The following is a 17,875-nucleotide window of genomic DNA, read 5'->3' on the forward strand; positions in this document are numbered from 1 at the left end:
TGTACAGATGTCCGCCACCTTTGGCTGCAAAGGATGTAATCAATCTGATTTCGGTGTTGTCCATCTGGTGAAGTCCATGTATAAAGCCTTCTCTTAGGTTGTTGGAAGAGAGTGTTTGTTATGCAGAGTGAATTGTCTTGGCAAAATTCTATCAGCCTATGTCCTGCTTCATTTTGTTCTCCCAGGCCATACTTACCTGTAATTCGAGGTGTCATTTGACTGCCCACCTTAGCATTCCAGTCTCCCGTGATGAAAATAACATCTCTTTTAGGCGTGTTGTCCAGTAGGTGCTGCAGATCCTCATAGAACTGCTCTACTTCAGCTTCTTCAGCATTTGTGGTTGGGGCGTATATTTGGATCACTGTGATGTTAGATGGCTTGCCCTGAATTCGAATTGAGATCATTCTGTCGTTTTTTGGGTTGTATCCAAGCACTGCTTTAGCCACTTTACTATTAATTATGAAGGCTACTCCATTTCTTCTGTGGTCCTCTTGTCCACAGTAGTAGATCTGGTGGTCATTTGATGTGAAGTGGCCCATTCCAGTCCATTTCAGTTCACTGACGCCCAGGATGTCTATCTTTAATCTTGACATCTCACCAATAACCACATCCAATTTGCCCTGGCTCATAGATCTTACATTCCAGGTTCCAATGGTGTGTTGATCCTTAGAACATCGGATTCGCCGTTCACCACCAGCACCGTCGGCCGCTAGCCGTCCTTTCGGCTTTGAGCTAGCTGCGTCATCACGTCTGGGGCTAGTTGAGCTCATCCTCTGTTCCTCCCCAGTAGCATTTTGACCATCTTCCGACCTGGGGGTCTCATCTTCCGATGGTATACCGACATATCTCTGGTTGTACTGATCCATTTAGTTTTCACGGCAAGAATACTGGGGTGGGTTGCCATTACCTTCCCCAGGGATCGCATTTAGTCTGACCTCTCTGTCATGACCTTCCCGTCTTGGGTGGCCCTTCACGGTTTAGCTCATGGCATCATTGAGGTGTTCAAGCTCCAGCACCACGACAAGGTAACGATCCTTTGCTGAAGATGCACCTCTTAGTCTACTGTAGTTTCACCCAAAGTTCTCTCTTAAGATCAAATCAAAAGCTGACTTGAGATCTACAAAGGTAGCTTACATGGGGTGATAATTACCTTGAGTCAGATCTCCCACCATTAATTTATGAACTTCAGTCTTCAGGTGTGATTGTAGTGCCCTCTGTGGCAGAGAACAGTGTGCCTGAACCAGAAGCCTCCCCACCCTGTCTGTATAGCTGTGGAAATCAAGTCATTGCCAGCACTTTGATGGACTGAAGTTGTTTACTCAATTGAGAGATCCCCTCATGGTAATTGTGGCCCATTCTTTAACAGCTTCTAAGTCAAGTGTAAGGCATGGATAGAGAAGGGTTCCATTTAAAGCAGTGTTTCTCAACCTTGGCAACTTTAAGATGTGTGGACTTCAACTCCTAGAATTCCCCAGCCAGCATTCTGGGAGGTGAAGTCCACACATCTTAAAGTTGCCAAGGTTGAGAAACACTGATCTAAAATAATTTTCTCAAGCTTCTGCCAAAATGTTACAGTACAATTAAGGTTCTCTTACAGTCAAGCCGCCCAAATTTTACTATTGAGAAAACGTAGAGGAAGTGACAGACTTTGTATTTCTAGGCACAAAGATTACTGCAGACGCTGACTGCAGCCAGAAAATCGGAAGACATTTAATTCTTGGGAGGAGAGCAATGACAAATCTCGATAAAATAGTTAAAAGCAGAGACTTCACAGTGACAACAAAGGTCCATATAGTTAAAGCAATGGTGTTCCCCGTCATAACATATGGCTGCAAAAGCTGGACCATAGGGAAGGCTGAGAGAAGGAAGATCGATGCTTTGGATCTGTGGTGTTGGAGGAAAATTCTGAGAGTGCCTGGGACTGCAAGAAGAGCAAACCAGTCCATCCTCCAGGAAATAAAGCCAGACTGTTCACTTGAGGGAATGATATTAAAGGCAAAACTGAAGTATTTTGGCTACATAATGAGAATTCAGGATACCCTGGAAAAGATGCTGATGCTAGGGAAAGTGGAAGGCAAAAGGAAGAGGGGCCGACCAAGGGCAAGATGGGTGGATGACATTCTAGAGGTGACGGACTCATCCTTGGGGGTGGTGACGACCGACAGGAAGCTCTGGCATGGGCTGGTCCATGAAGTCATGAAGAGTCGGAAGCGACTGAACGAATAAACAAGAAAAACCAAGAAATTCAAATTGAAGGAGTCAGAGAATGATGAAGATCATCACCATCATAGTTTAAAAGTGCCTTATATTTAAAAATGGGCAGATTCTTTTATTTATTTTATATCCTGCCTTTATTATTTTTATAAATAACTCAAGGCGGTGAACATACCAAATACTCCTTTCTCCTCCTCTTTTCCCCACAACAACAACAACCCTGTGAGGTGATTTGGGCTGAGAGAGAGGGACTGGCCCCAAGTCACCCAGCTGGCTTTCATGCCTAAGGCGGGACTAGAACTCTCAGTCTCCTGGCTTCTAGCCCGTTGCCTTAACCCCTAGACCAAACTGGCTTTTAACCTTTGGGGGCCTATTTATGAAGCAGATTTAAAATGCTATTTATGAGCCAAATGTGGTGTTTCTGGAGCAAAATGAAGATTTTAGAAGTGCAGTTACAAGGGATGTGTTGTTTTCCTTACTTCTGAGGCCAAGCATTTAAGAGAGACAAGAAAGCTCAAAGCTCAGCAAACCCGAAATTGGCATGCATGGATTTTTATTACATCTTGACTGCAAGGAAGCTTTGGAATTTCAGTAGAAAAGGTCTTTTGTTCCTTTGACAGCTTAATTTATTTGACCTCTGTAAACAGAAACTGGAATCCCAAACACAATGTAGGACCTATAAAGTCCAAACGTTATAACTGCCTTTGCATGCATCAATCCTAGGGCTGAAAATAACATGAAAATCAACATGTCTTAAGAATGGCACAGGAATTTTTTTCTTGCTAGGACTCTCAAGGATTGACCAACTAATCTAGATATTGGCCTATGTGGAATGGAAAATTTGTACTACTCAAATTATCCTCATTGTATAATCCTGTCAAAGACTGTCAAAATGGGTGGTGGGGAGGGAACAAGGTAGTTTGTTTGAGCATATTTTCTCAAGCCAAATGGGATCAGCAAAGGTCTTCTAGCCTGCCAGATTTATTGTGTTTACAAGCAGAAGATCAGATCTCCACCAGCTTTTCCCAACCTGGAAGCCATATAAACTAGGGAATTCTGAGGGGTGCAAACTCATACACTTTGAGAGGGGGTGTCAAGTTGAGTAAATTTGATCTATCCAATCACATTTTTTATTTAGGAAAAAGAATAGTCTTGTATATTGAATGCATGTAAGGGCCTGCAACCTAGCTTATGGGGTACCTCTCAGAAATTTTTCTCTGTAGTGAGCGTCCTCCACCAAGTCTTGAGTCTGCAGAAAACTATACTGGAATGAAACTTGTTGCCCCCACTGCTAATGAGGTGGACAGTGCCAGGTCAATCAAAGCATATGAAAATGCCAGCGTATGTCGTAACTATGGACCCTTCCACATGGATGCCAACTTTGCCCCTCCCAAACTGAAAGTAGCATTACCACATTGGTGGAGGTGCTCAGTAAGTACCCCCATCTCCCTTACACCAGCTAGTGCCCCCTCCTGCTGACTAATGTCAGAGAGCTACTGTAAACATCCCTCAACTTGGGCTTCATTCACTGTGTAAGAGGAAACATAGTGAAACGGGGGGAAAGCCCTCCTTACAGCAGTCAGGAGGATGGAGAAAACCCAGGAGGTGGAATCAGGTGGGAGCTCCTGCTGAAATGGAAGGACCCGCCACTTGGCTTCAGAGGCAATGCTGCGAAACTGCAGTATTTCCTTTGGAGCAGCAGCTGAGCCAATTAACATCTGAAGTTAATCAGTTCAGCCTGCCAAGCCTGCCAGAAATCCCATGTCATCAAGGGAACACACAACACTGGCACTGCCCTCAGATCAGTGCAGCTCTTTCACAGGGAAAGAACTTGTGATACAGATGCAAGGAACTCACAGACATGATGCCAAAGGAAAGCTTGTGATGGCTGTGCATAGACTGCATTATCACTGTCATGTATCTGGGTATCTGAAAATTATATCCTATATGCTGTACAGGTAGTCCTCACTTACCAACCATTCGTTCAGCGACTGTTCAAAGTTACAACGGTGCTTAAAAATAACTTTATGGCTCATTTACAACCATTTATGACCTCTGCAGAATTCTTCTGTCATGCGATTGCCATTACAGTCAGTACGTGTTGTCCTGTGCCCGACCTGTGTTTTTATCTTTTTCCCCCGCTTGAAGAGCAGAGATTGTAGAGAAAGGGATTGCAGGAAAGTAAGCAGTTTGCTCTTCTACACATCAAAAGCAATGAGATCGTGCCAGCAGTCCAGGGCTGGGAGCCATGGGCGTGCTATGCAAACAGCTTACACTGTTCTCTAGAAACCTCTTCCTCTCCAATTGCTCCTTTGCCTGACCCTTCCCCTCATACCCAGCAAAGCAGAGACATTGGAGAGGGATTTCAAGAGAGTAAGCTGTTTGCTCTTCTACACATCAAAAGCAATGCAATCACACTGGCAGTGGGAAAGGGTCAGACAAAGGAGAGATTGCCAACAGAAATCGTTTTTTTTCCTCCCCCTCGCCCCCATAGAGCAGAGAGACTGGAGACAAAGGGATTTCAAGAGAATAAGCTATTTGTGTAGCATGACTGCAAACTCCCAGTCCCAGGCTATTGGTGGGATCACATTGCTTTCAATGTGTGCAAGGCAGTAAGCAGGCACTCTAGCATTCCAAAGGGCAGGGGAGTGGCTTAGCGGCAGAGTTGCCGATCCCAATTAGAGTCATTAAGTGAGGACTACCTGTATCAGCAAAAGTTCTTCCATCGTGTTCAAGGTGTTTTGATCAGTAAGAAGGGATGTTGCAGACAGCATCTCTGGTGCACTTTTGGTAGAGGTATTCTGTGAATTGTGTTTGCCATTTGCCTCTGCTGCCTGAATAAGAATCTCCTTGTAGTAACATTGTTAGGTGTGGATAACAGAAATTGGCTTGAAAGTGTATTAACAACTTACAACTTATACAAAAAATCCTGGCTTCTATATCTTTAATATGCTCAAGTTTAGCTCACTCTTAAGGGTTTGGGATTGACTCCAATACTCTATGACATTCTTCACCAACTGGGTAACCTCCCACATGTCTTTAATTACAACAACCAGCACCCCCATGGCCATGCTAGAGTGAAGACAATGTGAGCTGAAGTCCAACACATCCAGCAGATACCAACTGAAGAAGGCTGCTCTGTACCACTGTTATCCAAATTATATGGCACGAGAACAACCCAAGGCTGATGGGCAGTATGTGGCCCCTGCCACTTTTTGTAGTCCCATTCTGCCAGCAAAATGCCAAAAATCAATTGGTTGAATTTATTTATCTATCTTTTTCTCTTTGGTAGAAACAAGAAGCAGGCTTAACACACTTATTTTTCCATTTCAAAAAGAAAACCAAACAAACCTGAATCTTGGGCTGCATGAAGGCATTTTATTTACTTGTTTTTGACAAGCTATTTATTTTTATTCTTTAAAACTTCTCTTTTTTTTTAGGCAATGAATTTCCAGGCTGGCTGGAAATTCAGACTTGGAATCTTTGCATATCTGGGAGGTACCAAACTGGAGAAAGCAAAGCTCAGAGATTCCAAAGAAAGATCCACCTTCCCGTCTGCTAAATCCAAGCTCTGCGTGGCATTAAGGAAAAATAGGCAGTGGAAGAAATGCCTGTGATATTTCAGTTTAACTGCAAAGGAAAAAGGGGAAAAGAAAAAGGTGTGGGAGATCTAAGGCTGCAACTGCAATTGGATGGAAACAATCTGTCTTTGGATGATCCAAAAAAGAGGGGTGACTGCAGGATAGGGCTATAAAGAAATTTAAGATGATAAATGGAGTACAACATGTCAAATTATTCTGGGAAATGTTAGATGCAGAGGACAGACATGAATGTGATATTGGACCTGCCCAGTGCAACAGAAGGTAGAGTTCCCCTCCATAAAAATTTAGCCATCTGTGTTGACTGTCAGCCATAAACTAACAGCTTAAAATACCAGGGCAGAGCAAGCAGCAAGGATAAACTTTTGGCACATCAATACAATTGTCTTAAGAGTTCTGGCTGCATTTGGGATTCATCAGTCACATAACACCACCCTAGCTGGAAGCAGACAAGGAATAAAATGCATGAAAAACTGTAGCTGCCATGAAATGAAAAGGAGATAGCCCTGATTACAAAAACCCAACATTGGAGGTAGTCAACCAGCAACACAATTATTTACCCAAATCTGCTTGCCCCCTTCTCTCCTGCATCAGCAGAGGATAGCATTCAATATCAAACTGAATGGAAAATGGATTTGCAATGGATCTGAATTTGGTTTAGGGCAGGCCAGGAGCTTATGCCCTTTAAATTAGTTTAACTACAAATTCCAGCATGCATCACTATTGGCTATCAAGTCTGAGGCTGCTGAAAATCACTGTATGGCAGTATTTCTCAACCTTGGCAACTTGAAAATGTGTGGACTTCAACTCCCAGAATTCCCCAACCAGCACTGCTTTGTTCTATAAGTCACAGTGGCTGGATTCACATATTACATTAAGTTATGAAACATGTAACATAAATCAAAATAAACGGAGCTCACACATCACACTACACCAAACCAATTGAACTCCATCAGGATTTAGCACAAAATGTGAACCCCATCCAAGTATAAGATCTTGATGGCCAAGCATAGAATGAGAGAGGGCATGGTGGAGCCTGTTCAATGTAACTTCCAGACAGCATATTTAACCAGGTCAATCAAAAACCTAGTGGATGCATTTGTACAACATTAGGATCTTGGTTAGTTTTAACCCATTTGATTAGTTTATAGCTGGGTGTGTCACACGAACCCTCAAAATAGGTTAGTAACACAGTGAAGTATTCTGTGCAAACACAATCATACATCTTTTTATTATATATTCATCTTAAACTTTGGAATAGGTCTAATAAAATAATGCAAATACTAATTGATGGACAATATCAGAGATATTGAATACACCCTACCTTCCCATCCAGGAAAAGCATACCAGATCAAAGAATATAACAGTGCTATCCTACTCATAACTCAGCAAAAGGAAATAAGCACAGCTGAATTTAATGACACATATTGTCCTAACAGTCAGGAATCATGCTGAGACGAGGAATAGGTCTCTAGTGTTTATTACTGCTACATAAACAGAATCCTAACAAACTGAAGAAGCGTGGGAAAAACCCAGACATATAAACCCCAACAGCTAAGGCGGGCCTGATCTGTGTCTCTTTGAATGGCTGCTTAATTCCTCAGTACTACGCATGCGTTTTCCACCCTGGATGGGGGCCCCCTCCTGCTCGCCATCAGTACTCATGACACGTATTCCCAGTTACACTCACACATATATAGTGGCAAATTAAGGCTACGAACAGTGTTCACAAAAACCATGCATTACAACTGCATGCCTGTGAATCAGAGCAGTCATGGCCACTTTTTCTATCTGCAGTACCGAAAGCACAAGAACACTAGCTTAAAAGTAGATACATGTAAAGCCCACTGCCGGTAACAGTATCCTAGTTCCCCCTCCCATTAATGGCAGCCAGGGTAGAATAATTTAAAGTTGCTGCCTTAATCCATGATCCCTTCATACTAGACATGTTTAGCCAGGAGTTAAGTAAAATGCACAGCACAACTCTTGAGTTGTCAGAAATACATTCTGATTAGTCTGATAGGCTCAACAATACCAACATAGGGATTGCACAGTCTTACTTTGAAATAAAGATCTGTCCTAGTAATCAACTGAATCATCCAGTACTGATGTAAATAAGAAGCAGTTATATAAATTGAAACTAAGTGCAAAGAATCTGTCATTCACACTTACACATCCTTATCTGCTACCTTTAACATTACTATGTAAATGTGGACGAAGATCAAACCAGTCCATCCTCCAGGAAATAAAGCCAGACTGCTCACTTGAGGGAATGATATTAAAGGCAAAACTGAAATACTTTGGCCACGTAATGAGAAGACAGGACACCCTGGAGAAGATGCTGATGTGGAGAGTGGAGGGCAAAAGGAAGAGGGGCCGACCAAGGGCAAGATGGATGGATGATATTCTAGAGGTGACGGACTCGTCCCTGGGGGAGCTGGGGGTGTTGACAACCGACAGGAAGCTCTGGCATGGGCTGGTCCATGAAGTCACGAAGAGTCGGAAGCGACTAAACGAATAAACAACAACAACATGTAAATGTGGACAATGTCCAGGCAATCCCATGCATATTTACTCAAAGGTTCAGGTTATACTGAAAGATCCTCCCAGAACATTAAATATGAGATCGCAGCCATAATGGCAGAATATCAGAGATGCTGGGTAAAAAGAGTAGTTTTATATACAATGATGCAATTCTAGCTAAAGCTTGAACATGCAGTACAGAGCAGGGGAGCAGGGGAGAATATCTGAATCCTCCTGACATTCTGAGCAAAATGGTTGTTAAGATGTGATGAATTACCTACATTAAGGTTGCAATCCTGTACTGGGAAAGAAATCCCACTGAAACTCAGCTAAGCATCTATAAAAATTGTGTTGCTGGTTTTGGCACGCTTAGTATGGGAAATGCTGTTATTTCCCCACAAATCCCAACTGGGTTAGTGGCTACCTGCAATCTTCACCCATCCTGGAAAAATCAAAGATTCAGTTCTGTTTCAAACGTTCCACAGAGGAGAAAACTCAAAGAAAGGGCGAACGTAATACAGTATTTGGGAGTAAAATGAATAGAGCAAACATCAGTGTGACGTTGCTGCCGGGACATCCTTTAATATTAAGGACAATAAAAACTTCACCTGCAGCACACCTAAAAGCAGCGGGCTTGTCAGAAGTTGTTGGAAAGTTTTGCTTTAAATTCTGTGGATTTTTCAAAGGACGCTAGTGACTTTAGCGACCCTCCCACATGCAATGGCCTTTTTAAATGCTACTTTGTATTACCTATTCACATGCTTCTTCGGCTGCAGCCATCCTGCTAGCTTTTTGGCTCTCTAAGCCACTCCTGGCTTCCCCCCCGCCCTCCAAAGGAAATGCCTCCACTAGAAAAGGCCACAGAGAATTCTGCGGCCCCTTAAAACACGCCTCTAATCTGGGCAGCTAAACCCAGCTGGACCTCCATCCACACAAACGCTTGGAAGAATTGCCTGCCTTCCTTTTTTTAAGGTGTCACAAGGCTCCCCTTTTAGCTCCTACGGATTAAAAACAGCTGGGCTATCGCTCAGGAAACCCTCGCTCCGCTGCACGAGCCGAACCAGCCTCTCGCCCATAAAGCCAGAAAACAAACAAGACGCTTTTTGCTCCGGATTCCCGCACCGGAACGTCTGCTTCTCCGGCCCCGCACCCGCTTGCGCCATTCCAACTTCCCATTGCCCGAGGAAGCGAATCCTACCCTGGCTTTTCAAGGCTCGGGGAAACTTCCTAGAAGTTTGCGCGCAACAGGCGGTTGCCGTTCGTTCTTCTACCTGAGGCAGAGTTCCACCAATGTAAAATGCGCCCGCTCCTCCGGCTCCCTCAGAGGGGAAAGCTCATCCGGAGGTCGGACCCTGGGGCGGGGGCCTCAAAACACAGGGCTCGCCGCAACTTGGCGGGGAAGGAAACGCGGGTGTGCCGCGCCCTCATCCCTGAACGCCCCAGCATCAGCCAGGCTTCCACCACGCGAAGCGCCTTTTTATTTTCCTCAGGGAATAAACAACGGAGGGGGAGGAAAAGACCTCCCCATATTCCACCCTTGTACCCCCGCCCCCCCCATAGGGCGCCCTACCTCCCTTTCCAGCCAGGCGCAGGGAGACGGTCTGGGTAGGTGCCGTGCCTTCTTGGCGCCGCGTCCTCGCCGCGGTGCATGGAGATCTGGGACAAACAGCTACGCCCCCGGCTGCGCCCCCCCAGCCGGCTCGGCTGTGCGGGCGCTGGAGCCGCGGCACCCGTTGCCGCCGCCGCCCCTCCTTGCCATGGCCGCCCAGCTGCGGCCGCCTGCCCCGAGCGAGAGTTGTGGAGCTCTAAGCGCCGGATCGAGTTGGGGCCGGGGAGGTGGCCGACGGACGAAGCAGCTTCTGGGCCCGAGCGGGGGGAAAGGCTTCCTTTAAGACGAGGTCGTCCTCTCACTTTCCGATCCGGGCGGGGGGCGCCGCGCCGCGGGCTAGCTGTGGTGCGAGGCTGAGAGGAGGTTCCTGCGTTCGTGGGAGCTCTGATTACGGGACTGGCCGCCGAAGAGGAGTTGCGACTTCGTGCGTTTCACTTTTTGCCCAGATATTAATATCGCCCTCTTTTCTTTCTTTTCTTTTCGCCGGGGGAAGGGGGGCGGTTCTTTGCCTAGAGGGAGAACTTTAGGACTGCAAGCCTGCCTGCAAACGGAACGACGGAAGAATCTCAGCAATTGCTATCCAATTTCTTTGGGCTCCATTTGAAACATTTTTGGAGAGGGAGAGTAAACTCTCCCCACCCCGTTCTGATTTCTTTCTTTCTTTTTTTCCTTTTGCCCAATTGTGACCAATTTTTCTGCCTTCCTACAGACCAGTGTTTCTCAATCTCAGCAATTTTAAGATGTGTGGATTTCAACTCCCAGAATTCCCCAGCCAGCATACTGGGGAGTTCTGGGAGTTGAAGTCCACACATCTTATAACTGCTGAGATTGAGAAACACTTATGTAGACTATAGTTGTGCAGTCAGTATATTGAATTAAAAATATAGGACTGCTGCAGGGAGAGCTGCATTCCCCCAAACGACTGAAAACAGCTTTTATTTTATTTACAATGAAAGTCCGCTAACCCTAAAGATAGTTACAACAATTGCCTCCAGTCCTATATTTAATGTAAATATGCATTTCTCCCATAGGGGCATCCTTCTGATTCCACATGGGTGGATGGATGCTGTAGGGGACAGATGTGGAAGGAAGAGTTGCTTCAGGATTAGTGAGAAAGTAATATAAATATTACTTTCCCCATAGTAACATATGGCTGAGAGAGCTGGACCATAAGGAAGATCGATGCTTTTGAACTGTGGTGTTGGAGGAAAATTCTGAGAGTGCCTTGGACTGCAAGAAGATCAAACCAGTCCATACTCCAGGAAATAAAGCCAGACTGCTCACTTGAGGGAATGATATTAAAGGCAAAACTGAAATACTTTGGCCACATAATGAGAAGACAGGACAGCCTGGAGAAGATGCTGATGCTAGGGAGAGTGGAAGGCAAAAGGAAGAGGGGCCAACCAAGGGCAAGATGATGGATGATATTCTAGAGGTGACGGACTCGTCCCTGGGGGAGCTGCGGGTGTTGACGACCGACAGGAAGCTCTGGTGTGGGCTGGTCCATGAAGTCACGAAGAGTCGGAAGCGACTAAACGAATAAACAACAAATATAAATAAATAAAAGTATAGATCCGGATAGAAGTCAGGGAATAAAAATAAAGGATTTAATTTAGTATTTAATGGATGGTACGATGGTGATAAGTAGGGCTGAAGTGGACTTCATTGTCTAAAAATCAAGGATAGGCCTGCAACATCTGGCTCACTTTCTAGACATCCCCTGAGTCCCTGCTGAAAAAAAGATGGAAAGGAAAAAAACCCCTGGGAAAATGCTTGTATGTAGTCCATCTGGATTGGAATGACTACACCCAGAAACTCCTGGGGAGCTGGTGATTGGGGAAGCTCCTGGTAATCAAGTTCTGGTTAGTCTTTGGATGGGAGACTCTCAGAAAATCCCAGGGCTGTAGGCTAGACTGGAAGAAGGCAATGGCAAATTACTTCCATACTATTGCTAAGAACATATCATGGATGTGGATGCTAGTCATCAGGGGTTGAGTTTGACTTAAAGGAGATTTTATTTTATTTTTTTGATCCTCATGTCATCATTGACTTTTGCTCCACTGATTAAAAAAGCTTACTTTTGTAACTTCAGTATTGCAAGAGCAAAAAACATTCCTAGAAGCACCAACATTCCAGAAAGCTCACTGCTTTGGTGCCCTGAGGGTCTCAGTGGAGCTACTGTTACTCATTACAGCACCATCAACTTGCTTATTGTCCAGAGGGAGAGACTTTGATTGCACAAGCTTAGGCTGAGTTACAGGATCAGGACACTGGCACACTGCTTCACTTGGCACTGCTTCAAGATTAGGGGATGCTTCTTGTTATTCTTCAGCAGCTAAGTTGGTTAACTTCTGTATCGGCTCTGGCGCAGAAGAAATTAGAGTAAATACATTTTTCCAGCATTAATGGAAACTTAATGGAGTTTGGAGGCAGACGGTTTCTCACTGGCAAGAATTCTCCCTTTGTTCTACCATCTTTCCCCACATCCCATTCTTACTGGCAGGACCTCTCTTCCTCTACAATGGGTGCTTATGTGCTATGGCACCAGACCACCAATTACACCAGGCTTTTAAAATGTATTTTATTTTTAAACTTAAAACAAATATTTTTAGAATGTGTATGCCACCCTTCAAACCCTAATGTTTCCAGGATGATTACAAAATTCAGCAGAGGGGTGGTTCTGCTACTACCTCTCCTGCAGGGGTGAGCTAAGGGAGGCAGGCAAGGGGAACTGTTTGGATGCTGCTTTTTGTACTGTCTTATTGGCCAGCTGGAGGAGCACTGATACTTCATCAGGATCTCAATGGTTTTAGCATGGGGATGGCAACCATGGTGCAATGTAAACTGGTTTCTGAGGACAGGAAACCATGGAACGATGCTTAGGGTAGGTTTTGACAAAAATCCTGGAGATTTCAGTGAAGAACTTTCCATACAGGTATACCAAAGGCACAAATCCTCCTTTTTTAAAGGAAGAGGAAGGAAGTATTTACGTCAGTATTTCTGAACCTTGGCAGCTTTTAAGACGTATGGATTTCAACTCCCAGAATTCCCCAGCCAGTATGGCTGGCTGGGGAATTCTGGGAGCTGAAGTCCACAAGTCTTAAAGTTGCCAAGGTTCAGAAACACTGATTTATATTGGTGACCTGTGTTGACAGCAGTGCTCCAGTTAGCTGAAGGCTCGGAAAGACAACCCATGGATAAATGCACTTAAGCTACACAAATGGTATTTTACCAATTTGTTTTGGTTCTGACTGTGTCTGAGAAGAAACCTGGGGGAAAAAAAGCCTGCTGGGAAATTTCTTTACCTTTCTCCTGTTAAATCATAAACATCCACTTTTGTAGGAAACTATAAAACACACGCTGAATGAAAAGAGAAACTATAGAACACCATGAATGAAAGGAACCAGGGCAGAAGTAGGGCTAGAGAGACTCCTGCTGTTTCATCTATTTCCCATCTGACTATAGGGAGCATGCGAAGCAGAAAGAATCTGAAGTGGCAGCCAGAACCAGTGCAAAGTATAGAAAAACAGAGTTGCAAGGGGCTGTTTAGGCCATGAAGCCCAACCCCAACTGGTCAGTGGTGGATCTAAATTATGTGCTTACGACAGATGGCTATCCAACCCTGTTCAAACAAATCCACCTCTCTAATTAGTTCCACAGCCAAAGTGCTCTTGTTGTTAAGAAGCTTTTTCTATCATCCAGTCAAAATCTGCCTTCCTGGGACTTAAGGTCTAATCTGACCTGCACTCTGGAATGATCATGCCTTTCTTCTCTATGGGTCCTCCTCAAGTTCCTGAAGAGTGCTGTCATATTTCCCCTTGGCCATCTTTCCTCAAGGTCAGGCATATCTGGCTCCCTTGAGTTCTAGCAGCTTGTCTAGAAGGTGCCACTATGGAACTAGCTTCCCCACCTTAGGAGCACTGACTGGGCTTACACATTGTGCTGCATGTTAATATAGTGAGTTCCTAGACATGGGCAGCTAGCCCTAATGATGCCAAAATGATGGAACATGCATTATGGCATTGTGATGCAAGCTCTGCCCTTCTGTACTGCGTCACGGCATCACAGGCAGGTAGGTAAGGAGTGGGGTTTGCATCATGGTGTTGCAGTACCCATTTCTTCACTTTTTCTCCCCCACTCCCAGGAGTGTGTTTAAGAACTGTGTTTTATTCAGTAAATTGGAGTCACACCATGGCTTGCTGTGATACGTGAGCATAGTCCATGAAAGCTGAGCAAGACAGTATTGCAGTGATGAGATGAGAAAGCTCTTGGCGCAATGCCCTTCCAAGGAGGGCAGGCACATACATTGTTCAACCACCCCCCACCCCCGTTTCTCTCTCCACAATCCCCCTCCTGCAACTCCTTCTTTTGTGTTTCTCATTCTGCCAAACTGCATTTTTTCTCTCTGTGTTATAGGGTAAGGAGTTTTCTTATTTATTTACTAGTTTTACAGCCCACGGTTCATTCAGGAGCTCAAAGCAATGGTCTCCCACTTCTTATTTTCCCCCACAAGGACACTGTAAGGTTGGTTGGGTTGAAAAGAGTGGCTGTTCACTGGGGTTGCTGAGCTAGTGTGGGAGCAACACTACCCAGAGGTAACTGGCTAAGGGGGCCTGTACATAAAACTGGGCTGTAGGGAGAGACTAGGGCTAATGCCAGCATACCAGCCCAGCAGTGGCTCTTCACAAGCTTCACAAGGATGTTGTCACAGGTGTTGGCACTCTCAAGACCTGAAGGCATGAAGACAATCTCTGTGCCCTGTGAGAAAGATCTAATATAGTTTGTGAGTTCCTGGCCTCTGTGATGACCAAGAGCCTGTCTTAAGCAATCTTGGCCACAACACACATGAGTGGACACCTTGCCTTTACTTCAGAGCAAATGAAACATGACCTGGAAATGGAAGACACTGACATCTTGTGAGGGCTCTTTGTTTTCCAGGGACTGGACACACCACAGCCTATAAGATAACCACACAAAATACAGTGTTGCCAAGAGTCAACACTGACTCAAAGGAACAACAGCAGCAACAAAGGTTAGGGATAGTTCAAGTGTATGTATGGTAGAACTCATTCCCTATCCACTTCCTTCAGAAATAACAAGCTGAAGCAAGTCTTATATACTATATAAGGCTTATTATTAGTTATATTAGTTCCCTTAATCCAGGGTTTCTCAACCAGGGTTCCATGGAACCCCAGGGTTCTACAAGAGGCCACTAGGGGTTCTGTGGGAGAGCATGATTTATTTTAAGAATTATTTCAAATTCAGACAACTTCACTCTAAAGAGGTAAGTTTCATTCTTTATTTTTATTTTAAGAACACTGTTACTGCATATCTACAGGCCTACACAGGAAACAATAATTTTGTACCTCCTGGCCTATATTTGAGTCTAAATCTGCAGGGGTTCCCTGAGGCCTGAAAAATGTTTCAAGGGTTCCTCCAGGGTCAAAAGGTTGAGAAAGGCAGTGGGACAACTCCTGAATAAACGTCCAGGGTGGCTAGCTTTTAAGATGCTTCTGCAGGAGGAAAATGGTGCTCAGGAAATTATAAATTAGGCACCTGAATGCTTTTACAAGGGGCCTAATCCCAACTGAATTCAACAGGACTGAGGAAACTTGCATAACAATGGGCTACAAATGCTCCACCATTTTTGGATGAAACAGGATTTGGGTGTTGTTCTTTTTAATTATTTAAGAAGAAAACACACAAATGAAATGTAGAGTTTTTGCAGTTAAATAAGATATTGCTGATCTGGGATTGTTCAACAAGTATCAACAATATGAGCAAAGTTACATAGTAATCAGGCAGACATTTTCTATTTTGCTTTTTTACTTTTTTAATAACAGATTTAAATTTCTTGTTTATCTCTTTTCTCTTGCACCAAGGTCTTGTTTATTCTGGCTAAACAGATGCGAGAATTCAGAGCAAAGATCAAAACTTGTGGCACTATTACAGGACAATCCTGATCTAGTATCAAATTCCAGGATAAATTCTACTAACTCTGGGCTGCTTCCAGGAGAACATACATTTTGAAATCACTAGGTTCAAAAATGCTCTTTTGTGCTTTCCTAGAAGCTTCACTTTTTCCCTCTATACTGGAGGAAGCTGACTTTCATGGAGGACAGAAGAATAACATACAGTAGGTAGCACTAAGTCTTCTGTCTTTTAAAGGAAGTGTAGTTTTGATACAGGCACTGATCCTTTGAACTATCACAGCTCCACATACACTTGATATGTTTGCAGCAGGTGCCATGCTATATTTCCCATCCTTTAAAAAAACACACACACTTAAGAACCCTAGAACACTTTGCTGTACAAATGGTAACATTATGGAAATGCAACACTAACCCTGTATAATGTTAACTCCTGATTAAAAATGAAAACAAAAAATTCTGATCTGGCTGGGGAATTCTGGGAGTTGAAGTCCATGCCTCTTAAAGTTGCTGAGGTTGAGAAACACTGTTCTAAAATGGTTGTGACTGGAAACATTCTTTCCTCATCATACTTACATTTCTGTGTGTATTCACACACACACAAACACAAGTGCATTTATTCACCATTACAGGGAAATAACTGTAACACTTTTTCATTTTATAAACATAGTTTTAAACAGATAGCCATAAAACTGGGTCAGCATTATTTTGAAACATTAAATGGCAGATAATTATTTCTACCTGCCCCATCAGGTCTGAGAGGAGAGACATGCTCCATAAGAATGCCATTTGCGGCACCCAGGAAGAGGACCTTCTTTGTCCCATTACCTGCCCTTTGGAATACCACACCATCTGAGATTAGGTGGGCCCTAATCCTGCTGGCTTTTCCAAAGGCTCTTAAGGCCTGGCTGTATTCCTGGGCATGGGGGTCAGGAGATTAGGTGAACCTCTGAGTTCTTTTAATTTCCTGTTGACGGATTATCCTTCATGGCCACCTTGTGCTTTTTATGCTTCTTACTATATGATAGTTGTTATGGTCATTGTTCATATATAAAGTTTTAAGTTGTGTTAGGTTAGAAGCTATTTGCCTGGAAGTGTTTCCAGAGGCAAATAGCCTGTAGGTTTTCAGCTAAAAACCACAAATGTATTTTCCTATTAGCAGGAAGATTATAAGATTGCTCTTTTTGTTGATTGTCACTTCAATTACACCTTCCACTTTGTGCAGCACAAGAAGGGATAATCCCTGGAGCACCATAGCCTTTTTAGAAGTATTTTCAATAGCTTCATTGGGAAGTTCATCAAGCTGATTTTCTCAGGTTTGTAAAGACTACCCTGAATGTTGAATGTCACAGTACATATATTTATCTCTGAGAAACAGCCCCTTTGTTGAATTTAGGATGTTTAATCCAGTACTGAGTTTCAGCTGTCTTTTCACATTATTTCATTTTACTTTTACTTTTTTAAAAAATTGTAACCTTATAAGCCATTGCAGGTGCATGGCAGAGCCCTGTAAGCAAATAAAAATAATTATCAGAATTTCTCTTCAGCAAAGGATCGTTACCTTGTCGTGGTGCTGGAGCTTGAGCACCTCAATGATGCCATGAGCTAAACCGTGAAGGGCCACCCAAGACGGGAAGGTCATGACAGAGAGGTCAGACTAAATGCGATCCCTGGGGAAGGTAATGGCAACCCACCCCAGTATTCTTGCCATGAAAACTAAATGGATCAGTACAAACAGAGATATGTCGGTATACCATCGGAAGATGAGACCCCCAGGTCGGAAGATGGTCAAAATGCTACTGGGGAGGAACAGAGGATGAGCTCAACTAGCCCCAGACGTGATGACGCAGCTAGCTCAAAGCCGAAAGGACGGCTAGCGGCCGACGGTGCTGGTGGTGAACGGCGAATCTGATGTTCTAAGGATCAACACACCATTGGAACCTGGAATGTAAGATCTATGAGCCAGGGCAAATTGGATGTGGTTATTGGTGAGATGTCAA

At 44.1% G+C, this 17,875-nt stretch overlaps 1 protein-coding gene across 2 annotated transcripts in view; it reads right to left on the bottom strand.

The window, feature by feature from the left end:
* GHR (growth hormone receptor) overlaps positions 1 to 10,414 on the bottom strand; it is a 148,476-nt gene extending 138,062 nt beyond the window's left edge. For both annotated transcript variants that reach the window (XM_063295701.1, XM_063295700.1), the window contains exon 1: positions 9,907 to 10,414. The gene's annotated coding sequence lies outside the window, so the exon portion shown is untranslated. The remainder of the gene's footprint in view (positions 1 to 9,906) is intronic.
* Between the last annotated feature and the right edge of the window lie 7,461 nt (positions 10,415 to 17,875).

Source organism: Candoia aspera, chromosome 2 (assembly GCF_035149785.1).
Source record: "Candoia aspera isolate rCanAsp1 chromosome 2, rCanAsp1.hap2, whole genome shotgun sequence".
In the NCBI taxonomy this organism is placed as follows: domain Eukaryota; kingdom Metazoa; phylum Chordata; class Lepidosauria; order Squamata; family Boidae; genus Candoia; species Candoia aspera.